Below are 12,722 nucleotides of genomic sequence, written 5' to 3' on the forward strand. Positions count from 1 at the left end.
TTTCAAACTAAGAATTGTTTTCTAATTCATTCCACCAGGCAGGGGAGTACTTATTTTTCATCCCAGTGGTCATAACGCAGAGGTAGATGAATCTGTTAGTTCAAGGCCAACCTGGTCTACACTATAAGCTCCTAGCCAACCAAGGATAGATAGTAAGAATCTATTTCAAATGGCAATCCAAAACACACAAATCAACAACAGCAATAAAACTCTTAAGACACAACATAAAAAACACATTACAGAAAATGTATGTTTTCATTACTGTCAAAGTGTACTGGTTGGTTTTTTTTTGTTAAATCTGACTCAAACCTAGACATTTCAGAGAAGAGGGGCATGGTTAACAGACTGCTCTGTAGGCAAATCTGTGGGGCATTTCATTGAGTAATGGCTGATGTAGCAGGGTCCAGCCCTGTTGGATACTGCCAGCCCTGGGCAAGTTGTCCTGGTTTGTCTAAGAAAGTGATTGAGCAAGCAAAGAAAAGCCAGCTAGTAAGCAGTACTCCTCTATGCTTCTGCTTTGGTTCCTGCTTCCAAGCTTCTGCCTTGAGTTCCTACCTTCTCTCGATGTACTGAGATTTGAGATATGTAAAACAAATAAACCCTTTCTTCTCTGAGTTGCTTTTGATCGTGGTGGCTTATAACAGCAATAGAAACTCTAACTAATAATTCTAACACCTCTCTGGATGTTTAACTTTGCATAGTGAGATTATGAATTTAAAGAATGCTGCAATGTTGAGCTTTGATGCTGCAGATACTGATGATAAAATTATCCATCGCTTGAGGTCAGTATTTCCATTTTGATCAAGTGTCAAGAATGGCATATATAGCTTGATCACACTAGCCTTTTTGTCTTAGGAATACCTTTATTCCTGCCCATCGTGTGAAAGCTTGTCTTTAACAACATCAACATGTTGGCAGCTAAAGTACATAACTTGAAACTGAAAATGGACCCCCAGACAGAGTTATTAATTAAACAAGTTGGCAAGCAAAGGACAGGTAAGATTCTGCACAGAGCCTTACCAACCTAAGACAGAAGTGCATTGCCTTTGATAATCCATATTCCATGACAGGTAAGGAAGGTATTCTTGTCAGAACGACCTAAGACAGGATCAGTCTTGTTTATGAAATGAAAAAGGGGAAGATGTGGAGAGCTTTTGGGGATGCTTGGCAGAAATCTGACATGGGCCAAGGACAAGGAAAAGGGCTGCTTGGCAGGAATATGACATTGACCAAGAACAAGGAAGTGGGCTTCAGGCAGGAATCTAACATTAGGCTAGAACAAAGAAATAATTTCAGGCAGGAATCTAAATCTTAGGATACAACAAAAAAAAAAATAATTCCAGGCAGGAATATAAATCTTAGGCTAGAACAAAGAAGTAGGCTTCAGTCATGAAAATGACTTTGGACTAGGACAGGCAAGTAGGCTCAGATATTTTGGTCATCCTGATAAGCCCTTAGAAATAGTGATCACAGGCTGGAAAGATGGCTCAGCCATTAAAGACTAGGCTCACAACCAAAAATATAAGAACTAATGATCATGGGAGTGATCACGGGACTTTGTTTATTGCCTTTCTTGTTCCTTGAATATTTGCATTGCTAGTTCCTCAACCTAGAACTGACCTTAATACTTGCATGTAACTAAAATGGTATAAAAGCAAAAAGGAGGAGGAGGGATGGGATAGGGGGTTATGGGAGGGAGAAAATGGGGAATGGAGGTAACATCTGAAATGTAAATAAATAAAATATCCAATAAAGAAAGAAAGAAACCCTAACTAAGATATATGGAAAAGTAATCCTTGAAATAAACTCCTGGAAAACAACTATATTACAATCAGATAGTTAATGCTTACTTTGTGGTGCCACCTCCTTCTACAGGATACAATATCTAGTCCAGGAACAGCAAAGTTCTAGTCCAAAGGCTGAGAGATAAATAAGAGTTTCCAATAATCTACCCCAAAATTCACCTGATAATACCAACTGCTCTCTACCAATCGTGACTTGAAATAATAGGTAAAGGACATTGAAAATATTTTTGTACAAACAACATTCTATCTTCTAAAACCAAAAATAAAAGAAAACAACAGATTTAAACCATACTACCTTAAATAAATACCACAGAGGACAAATAAGTTCACAGAACAGCACTTAAAATATTATGTGGCATATGAGCTATCCCTCTAATTTTTTTAATTATGGGGATGTCTAAAACACTTTATTTGTTAAAAGTGGTTATGAATATATAAATTTACATAGAAAAATAAGACATGCTAAAAAACTAAAATCTAGGCAACTTCATGTCGGTGAATTGAATTCTTTCTAAAAGAAACTATAATGACAGGTTTAAAAAAGGACTCACAAAATTTAGTAAAGAGATCTAACATCAACTCAGCAAAGAGGAGAGTGTTCTGTTGTTTGTATTTTATGGCACTAAAGATCAAACCTAGGGCCTTGGGAGTTAAGTCCTCTCCCATTGAAATACACCCCTATTACCCTAACATCAAATTAGCTACAGCAGAAAAATAATAATTCAAATTCTACCATCCATTAGCATGAGCAATAACAAACCATACTAGAAAATTATTCTGTTATAAGAAAAGAGCCATGGGTTGATTATTTTTAAAGAACTCTGTAGCTAAGAATCTTTAACTAGAGAAACTAACACAAGGAAAGGTACCTGTCAATCACTCACGCCACAGGATATGACACTTATCACTACCATTTCTCACTATATATTTTCCCTTGAGCCAGATAGCACGAACTAAGTATTGAAGCAGAAGCTATTATGAAAACATCTCTAAATTATTCTGCAAATGTTTCAAGTCTTAATTATTTCTATATACCATCTGAAATTATCAATGACTTCCAGTAATGGTATATTGCAGCACTTCTTTCTCTAGACGTGTAGCTGCATGTTCAATTAATGGGTGTACAAGAGGGCTGGAACACAGTAGGAAAGAGCGGGTAACCAGATAAAATTCAGAAAAAAAGGATATTACAATAATAAGAGAAACACATACTCCAGCACTGAGTGCCATACAGCTATGTAGGAAGAGAGGAAATTCACTGTCCAGTGGTGCTTTTAAAGGGAAAGAGCCTAGATGATATTCAAAGAATATAATCTGGAACTTTGCAAACTTACAAAATAGAGACTTGAGTTCTGCACAGCAACTGGTACTTAAAGTCTTCACCCCAAACATAATCATATTGTGCTGAAACTGGCAGACATCTTAAGAAGGATCCTACTATCTAAGCTTACTACTTTGGCCAGGCAGTGGTGGCGCATGCCTTTAATCCCAGCACTTGGGAGGCAGAGGCAGGCAGATTTCTGAGTTCGAGGCCAGCCTGGTCTACAGAGTGAGCTCCAGGACAGCCAGGACTACACAGAGAAACCCTGTCTTGAAAAAAAAAAAACAAAAAAAAACAAAACAAAAAAAAAAACAAAAAGAAGAAGAAGAAGCAGCAGCAGCAGCTTACACTTTGAAGATAAGAAGCCCCTACATCCTATCCTCAGGTCCAACAGGCTTATTCTCCATCCTGGTTCAGTGGGCAGCTACAAGAGGAAACAGCATGATCCCAGAAAAAGAAAAAAAACTAAGATATAGCTATACTGAGAACTGTATGCAGTGGAAACAGAGGTTGGCAATTCAGAAGAGGTGATGAGCACTACCGTTTAAAATTGGACTTTGGAGTCTTCACTTCTCTCTACCAATCAAACTCAGAACATATGCAGCCTAAGCAGGGAAGGTCCCAACAAAGCTGCTCATGGGGACCACTAGCTTCCTGCAATTCCTTGGTGTGATCTAATTTTAACATACCACACCTTTATACTTATGACCTAGCTGGGACACACCTCTCCTGAAGTACTAGCCATGACCTTTATTTTCAGTGAGGACTACAAGGCGAATGCCTTTAATCCTAGCACTTGGGAGGCAGAGGCAGGCGGATTTCAGAGTTCGAGGCCAGCCTGGTCTACAGCATGAGTTCCAGGACAGCCAGGGCTATATAAAAAAAAACCCTGTCTCGAAAAACCAAAAAAAAAGAAAGAAAAGAAAACACAAACAAACAGGAGAAGGAATTAAGCAAAACCATCCATTATCTAAAAATGGAAGTAAAAACAACAACAACAAAAAATCCTCAAAGGGAGACTACCCTGGAGATAGAAAACCTAGGAAAGAAATCAGGAGTCATAGATGCAAGCATCACTAACAGAATACAAGAGATAGAAGAGAGAATCTCATATGCAGAAGATACCATAGAAAACATTGACACAACTGTCAAAGAAAATGCAAAATGCAAAAAGCTCCTAACCCAAAACATTCAGGAAATCCAGGACACAATAAGAAGACCAAACCTAAGAATAATAGGTATAGATAAGAGTGAAGATTCCCAACTTAAAGGACCAGTAAATATCTTCAATTAAAGTATAGAGGAAAACTTTGCTAACCTAAAGAAAGAGATGCCCATGAACATACAAGAAACCTACAGAACTCCAAATAGACTAGACAAGAAAAGAAATTTCTCCCGTCACATAATGATCAAAACATCAAATGCATAAAACAAAGAAAAATATTAAAAGCAGTAAGGGAAAAAGATCAAGTAACATATAAAGGCAGACCTATCAGAATTACACCTGACTTCTCACCAGAGACTATAAAAGCCAGAAGATCCTGGACAAATGTCATACAGACCCTAAGAGAACACAAAAGCCAGACTACTAGACCCAGCAAAACTCTCAATTACTATAGATGGAGAAACCAAGATATTCCATGACAAAACCAAATTTACACAATATCTTTCCACTAATCCAACCCTACAAAGGATACTAGATAAAAAAAAAAAAAAAAAAAAAAAAACCTCCCCCAATAAAAAGACACAGACTAACAGGCTGGATACGGAAGCAGGACCCAGAATTTTGCTGCATACAGGAAACGCACCTCCAGTGACAAAGACAGACACTACCCCAGAGTAAAAGGCTAGAAAGCAATTTTCCAAGCAAATGGTCCCAAGAAACAAGCTGGAGTAGCCATTCTAATATCAAATAAAATCATCTTTCAACTAAAAGTTATCAAAAAAGATAATGAACAACAGTTCATACTCGTCAAAGAAAAAAATCTACCAAGATGAACTCTCAATTCTGAATATCTATGCTCCAAATGCAAGGGCACCCACATTCATAAAAGAAACTTTACTAAAGCTCAAAGCACACACTGCACCTCACACAATAATAGGGGATTTCAACTCTCAGCAATGGACAGATCATGGAAACAGAAACTAAACAAAGATATGGTGAAACTAACAGAAGTTATGAACCAAATGGATTTAACAGATATCTATAGAACATTTCATCCTAAAACAAAAGAATTTACCTTCTTCTCAGCACCTCATGCATGGTACATTCTCCAAAACAGACCTTATAACTGGTCACAAAACAGGCCTCAACAGATACAGAAACATTGAAATAATCCCTTGCAACCTATCAGATCACCACGGACTAAGGATAGTCTTCAAAAATAACAAAAACAATGGAAAGCCCACATACACATGGAAGGTGAACAATGCTCTACTCAATAATAACTTGGTCAAGGAAGAAATAAAGAAAGAAATTAAAGACTTTTTAGAATTTAATGGAAATAAAGGCACGTAATACCAAAACTTATGAGACAGAATAAAAGCAGTGCTAAGAGGAAAACTCATAGCTCTAAGTGCCTACAAAAAGAAACTGGAGAGAGCATACACTAGCAACTTGACAGCACACCTGAAAGCTCTAGGACAAAATGAAGCAAATACACCCAAGAGGAGTAGACTGCAGGAAATAATCAAGCTCAGGGCTGAAATCAACCAAGTAGAAACAAAAAAAAAAAAAACTATACAAAGTATCAACAAAATCAAGAGCTGGTTCTTTGAGAAAAACCAACAAGATAGATAAACCCTAAGCCAGACTAACCAGAGGGCACAGGGGCACAGAGACAGTATCCAAATTAATAAAATCAGAACTGAAAAGAAAGACATAACAACAGAAACTGAGAAAATTTTTAAAAAATCATCAGATCCTACTACAAAAGCCTATACTCAACAATACTAGAAAATCTGGATGAAATGGACAATTTTCTAGACAGGTATCAGGTACCAAAATTAAATCAGGAGCAGATAAACCATCTAAACAGTCCCACAACCCCTAAAGAAATAGCAGTAGTCATTAAAAGTCTCCCCACCAAAAAAATGCCCAGGACCAATTGGTTTTAGTGCAGAATTCTATCAGACCTTCAAGGAAGACCTAATATCAATTCTCCTCAAACTATTCCACAAAATAGAAACAAGAGGAACAATACCCAATTCATGCTATGAAGCCACAATTATGCTCATACCTAAACCACACAAAGACACAACAAAGAAAGAGAACTTCAGACCAATCTCCCTTATGAATATTGATGCAAAAATACCCAGTAAAATTCTTGCAAACTGAACCCAAGAACACATCAAAACAATCATCCATCATGATCAAGAAGGCTTTATCCCTGGAATGCAGGGATGTTCAATATACAGAAATCCATCAACGTAATCCACTATATAAACAAACTCAAAGAAAAATACCACATAATCATCTCACTAGATGCTGAGAAAGCATTTGACAAAATTCAACATCCCTTCAACTGTGGGGAGCCAACAGAAGGCCGCTATCATCCTTGCAGCCATCTTGAGCCATATACCCTGACAAGAGACTTGTTTACAATAGCCTACAACAGCTGAGCAAGCACACTCTGATAACATCTTGTTTTAGATACCCAGGATTTTCCCTTGGGTGTGTGAGACTTGAAGGTGTGATTTAGAGCCTACACTTAAAGGTGTGACTCAAAGGTGTGGCTTAGAAGTGAGACATATAAAAGGCGAGAGGCAGACAGAAGAAAGGAACTAGGAACTAGACACTTGGACTAGGTAACTTGGAGAGGAACTGGGAACTGGGAAAGAGACTAGCAACTTAGAACTAGGAAAAGGACTTGAGACTTATTACAGCTGAGACTAGGAGATTGACTTGAGATTTATTACAGAACTAGGATTAGGACTTGAGACTTGGTGCTAGGAACTTGGGACTAGGAACCAGGGACTTGGAGAGAAGAAGAGAGACTGAAGAATAAACGAAATTGAATCACACTCTGTCTGGTCTCCATTCCTTAGAGAGTCCGTCCTCACTCTCTCTCTCTTGCTGAACCCCGACCTAAGGACTGGAGCAGCTTGGGGCAGTGCGGGCTCTAACAATTTAGCCCCCAAGGCTTTTGGCAGTGTGGGTTCCAACGTTGACAGAGCGGTCTGCGACATTTTGGCCCCCAAACATGGGGTGAAGTGGTTCTCAACACTTCACAGTAAAAGTCCTGGAAAGATCAGGAATTCAAGGTCTATACCTAAACATAGTAAAAGCAATATACAGCAAACCAGTAGCCAACATCAAACTAAATGGAGAGAAACTTGAAGCAATCCCTCTAAAATCAGGAACTAGACAAGGCTGCCCACTCTCTCCCTATCTATTCAATATAGTACTGGAAGTCCTAGCCAGAGCAGTTAGACAACAAAAGGAAGTCAAAGGGATGCAAATATGAAAGGAGGAAGTCAAAATATCACTATTTGCAGATGATATGATAGTATACTTAACTGACCCCAAAACCTCCACCAAAGAACTCCTAAACCTGATAAACAACTTTAGCAAAATGGCTGGATATAAAATCAACTCAAACAAATCAGTAGCCTTCCTCTACTCAAAGGATAAACAGGCTGAGAAAGAAATTAGGGAAATTGACGCCTTTCACAATAGTCACAAATAATATAAAATACCTTGCTGTGAATCTAACCAAGCAAGTAAAAGATCTGTATGGCAAGAATTTCAAGTCTCGGAAGAAAGAAATCGAAAAAGATCTCAGAAGATGAAAAGATCTCCCATGCTCATGGATTGGCAGGATTAATATAGTAAAAATACAAATACATAAAGCACGTGTTATTAAATATAAAGAGAGAGTGATACTCAAGTATAGTCAATGAGCCAGACTTGCATTTTTTTAGTGGACAAATCATTCAAATAGAAAATCAACAACCACACATGTAAACTGAGTCACAGAACAAAGCAAACAGACTTAATGAATATATATAAAAACATTTCATCCAATAGCTGTTGAATATACACTTTTATCAGCACTCAGAGACAGGAGAATTGCTGTAAGTTTAAGGCTATCCTGAGCTACATAATGAGTTCCAAGCCAGGCAGCACTATAGGAAGTGAAAGAATGTGCCTCATTTTCTTCAACTGCAAAACAAACATAATCACAGCACCTACACCTCATAGGTCACACTGCCTACAACAGTACACAGAAGAGAAGGGTTAAATAAGGGCTAAGTACCTAACTATAAGACTCTGTATTTCAAGTACTATTATAGGAGCTGAGGTAAACAAAATAGTATTTTCTGATAAAGGGGCTGAGAGAGACAGCAGCAGTATATCAGTATCAATATATGAAATATCAATATATGAGGTGCCTGCGAGTGCAAAAATATAAAGAAGTAGCTTGTTTCCTAATAAATCTGAAGTATTAAAAAAAACCTAATAATTAGAATTGCAGATGGGTGTTGTGTGCACCTGGGATTTAATGTGTTATTCTTTCTACTTTGGAGTATAATGGAGATTTCATATTTTTACTTTGATATATTTTTTACATAAATTTTATTTTCTCTTTGACAAGAAATGCTCATATTATGTAACCTGAACTATATTCTTTCACATCAACTGCCTTTCTACTACAAAATAACTGTTAGTAGCTGTAGTTTCCAGTGTTAGGAATTCTCTTGATGAGACTGCCACCTACTGGATTAATTAAATTCTACCATTTATAGTTTATGATTTAAAGGCATTAAATACATTTGGCATAATAAAAGGCAAGGTTTTGTTTCTTTTGAAAGAAAGTTAAACTAAGTATTTACAAAGTCTCCCATATCACATATAATTTTGCCAAAGGAAGCATTGTTTGATCAAGATCATTGTTTGATCAGCCTAAGGCAATGTGAAGCCAATTCTCATATACTACAGAGATCAGCTTAAAAATAAAAAACGAAAGGAACCAAATGATTTGCATGAACTTATTAACCACTACTAATTATAACCCACAGTTAAAATTATGAGATTCTCACCGAGATAGTTGTATTATTTTACCTGCTAGAAAAATCAACTCAAAATGGATGAAAGACCTTATAATTTTGAGCTACTAGAGAAAAACAAGCAGAAAACTGTTCAGGATAAAAGGTTAGGCAATGACTTCCTGAATAGAACTCCAATAGCCAAGACTATGATAGCAAGAATGAACAGATGAGACCACACACATTAAGAAGCTTCTGCAAGGGTGACAAGTACAAGAGGAAGTTTAAGCAGTTATCCAACTGTCAAGTGATTAATTTTCAAAACATATAGAAAATAAAACCTAAAAGCCAGAACAAATAACCCACTCAGTGAATGAGCAAATAAACCAAGCAGTCCTCAAACAAAGTACAACCAATAAGTCCATGAAAAACAAGCAGCAGCCTTTAGGAGTCACGTAAATATGAATAAACACTATACTAAGATTCCATCTGACTCCAGCTAAAATAAATGGCTAGCACCAAGAAAACAAGAAATAAATGCTGTCAAAGATGAGAGGGTTAAAGTGTAAATTCTTCATTCACACTTGGGGAAGAATGCAAATAAGTGCAGCCATTATAGAAATCAGTATCAGTTCCTCATGAAACTAGAAACAGAACTACCACCCGCTCCTATTGCACCACTCTAGTGTAAACTCAGAAGGAAATGAAGGGGTCAGAGTCAACAAATAATAGGGATACCTGCATGCCCATGCTCACTGCAGCACTATTCATAATAACCAAGTTGCAGAATAACCCTAGGTGCCTGCACTGAATGACTGAACAAAGAAACTGTACACAATGGAGTCATAACCTAGAGTGGGAGTAGCATGAAAGTGTAAGGGAAGTATTTGGGGAAAGGAGCAAAACAAGATGAGAGGGCAGCAAGAAAAGGTGATAGAGTAGATATGACAGAAGCACACGTGTACATGAACACATGTTACATGTGGAGCTAACAAAACAGTTAACTAAGAGGTTGAGGAAATACTGCTATATTAAAATAAAATAACCATTCTGTGATAAAATTTGTATAGTCTCAAACATATATAATTTCTCTTTGTCAATTTATGAGGAAATAGAGGGCTGGAGAGAGAGTTCAATGGTTAAAAAAATTAACTGTTCTTCAAGAGTATACGAGTTCAATTCCCAGTGCCCACTCGGCCACTAAGAACCTTATATGACTCCACTAACAAAGGAATCCAATACTCTATTTTGGCATCTTCAAACACAATATACACAAGGTGCAGAGACATACATGAAAGCCAAACATTTCACACAGATAAAATAAGTAAATCTAAAAAATAGGGGATCTGGAGAAGTGGCTCAGCAGTTAAGAGCACTGAATTATCTTCCAAAGGACCTAGGTTCAATTCCAGATCCACATGACAGATCACAACTACCGGTAAGCTCTAGTGTAGGTGTTCTGACACCCTCATGTAGCCTCCAGTGGTACCACACACACACGGTACTCAGACATACACGCAGGCCAAACACCCACACACACTACATAAAGAAATAGAGGTTGCCTACTGTGGTGCTACCTGCTAGTAATCCCAGCACTTATGAAGAGGAGGCGAGAAGATCAGTAAGTTTAAGATCATGTTTAACTACATACAGTTCAAAATCAGTCTAATGTACATGGGATCCTATCTCAAAGATAGATGATAGGTAGATTAGATAGATGATAGATAGATAGATAGATAGATAGATAGAGGGGGAGGGAGGAAAGGAGGGAGGGAGGGAGGGAGGGAGGGAGGGAGGGAGGGAGGGAGGGAGGGAGAGACAGAGAGAGAGAGAAAGAGAGAGAGAGAGAAGTACTTGACTAGCATTTACAAGGTCTTGGCTTCAGTTACTATCATAAAAAGAGGAGGAAGAAGAAAAAGAAATAATAAAAACAATATAGTAGGTAGTGAAATATAGAATTACTTTTAAAAACAATTATTCTAACATGCTTAAATCTTTGGAAAATGTCTAATGATAACATATAATAATTCAAAAGGTTTCTCTCAAATAATTTAAGCAGCAGAAGTTAAGATGTGCTCTGGAAAAAATATCTGTGCTCTAAGAAGCCTATGTGATGACAGAGACACTATAATTGAACATTACTGAAGAGGGTAAATAAAAATATTTTATAAATGTAAGAATAGGCAAATGTAACATTCCTGTTATTATTTTCTATTCTATTTTTAAAATACATATGTAAATGTTTAACCAAGTTAGTAAAGAAAATATAATATGGCACTCAACTATGTATACACTCATCATGGTCACTCTATTCACGCTAATTGAAACAGAGATGAACCACAAATGAATGCTAAGTCAAAAAAGACAATTTAACAAGGAGCAGGGTTTGGAGGTTTTGGCTTGGGGATTTTGTTTTCTTTGTAGTCTTAAAATGTCCCTTTACAGACAACTTACTAGTTATAAGTGCGGAAACATTAACAGTGAAGAAATCAGACTTATTGCTCTTGCAGAGGACCTGGGTTCAGTTCCCAGCACCCACATCATATCTCACAAACTTCTATAACTCCATTCAACTCCACGAGATCTGATGCCTTCTTCTGGCTCCCTTAGATACTATACGTATGTGATGCAAGGACATAAAAGAAGGCAAAGTACCCATACAAACAAAAACTGGAACCAAAAATAAAATAATTAAAAAGATATATATTAAATATATATGATATACTATATATATATGATATGATATACTATACACACACATACAAATACACTTATCCTTTGGACTGTAAAAATAGCTTAATCAGTAAAGTGCTGACAGGATATATACGAGACCTGAGTTTGATCCTCAAAACCAAGGTTAAAAAGCAAGTATGATCTCTGTATGACCAACCAGAGACCTCCCCACCTTGGGATCCATCCCATCAACAGACACTAAAACCTGACACTATTGCTGATGCCAAGATGTGCTTGCAGAAAGGAGCCTGGTATAGCTATCCTTTGAGAAGGCTCTGCCAGCACCTGACTAAGACAGATGCAGATACTCACAGCTAACCATGGGACTGAGCCTGGGGTGAGCCTGGGAACCCCAATGGAAGAGTTAGGGGAAGGACTGAAGGAGCTGAAGGGGACTGCAACCCCACAGGAAAACAAACAGGAACTAAACCATCAACCAAAGAGTATACATTGGTGGGCCCATGGCTCCACTATGTATGTAGCAGAGGACTGTCTTAATTGGCATCAATGGGAGGGGAGGCACATGGTCCTGTGGCGGCTTGTTGCCCCAACATAGGGGGATGTAGAGGGGTGAGGCAGGAGTGGGTGGGTGGGTGGGGATCATCCTCTTAGAGGCAAAAAGGAGAGGGGATGAAGTAGGGGGGTTGATTTATGGAGGGGAGACCAGGAAGGAGAACAACATTTGAAATGTAAGTAAATAAAATAATCAATAATTTTAAAAAGCAAGTATGGTAATGTGTACATTATTACAAAGCCTGGGGACATGGAGAGAAACAGATCCTTAGGGGTAAGGAGTCAGCTATCCTAGACTAACCAACAAGCCCCAGATCAATGAGAGACACTGCCTCAAAGGTAGACAGCACATTGAGGAGGAA

The 12,722-nt window shown here is 37.8% G+C and overlaps 1 protein-coding gene across 3 annotated transcripts in view; it reads right to left on the bottom strand.

The window, feature by feature from the left end:
- The window catches only part of Rabgap1l (RAB GTPase activating protein 1 like), a 551,680-nt gene that overhangs the window by 468,492 nt on the left and 70,466 nt on the right, over nt 1-12,722 (bottom strand). The window lies entirely within an intron of this gene.

The sequence above is a fragment of the Arvicanthis niloticus genome, chromosome 10 (assembly GCF_011762505.2).
Source record: "Arvicanthis niloticus isolate mArvNil1 chromosome 10, mArvNil1.pat.X, whole genome shotgun sequence".
Taxonomy (NCBI): domain Eukaryota; kingdom Metazoa; phylum Chordata; class Mammalia; order Rodentia; family Muridae; genus Arvicanthis; species Arvicanthis niloticus.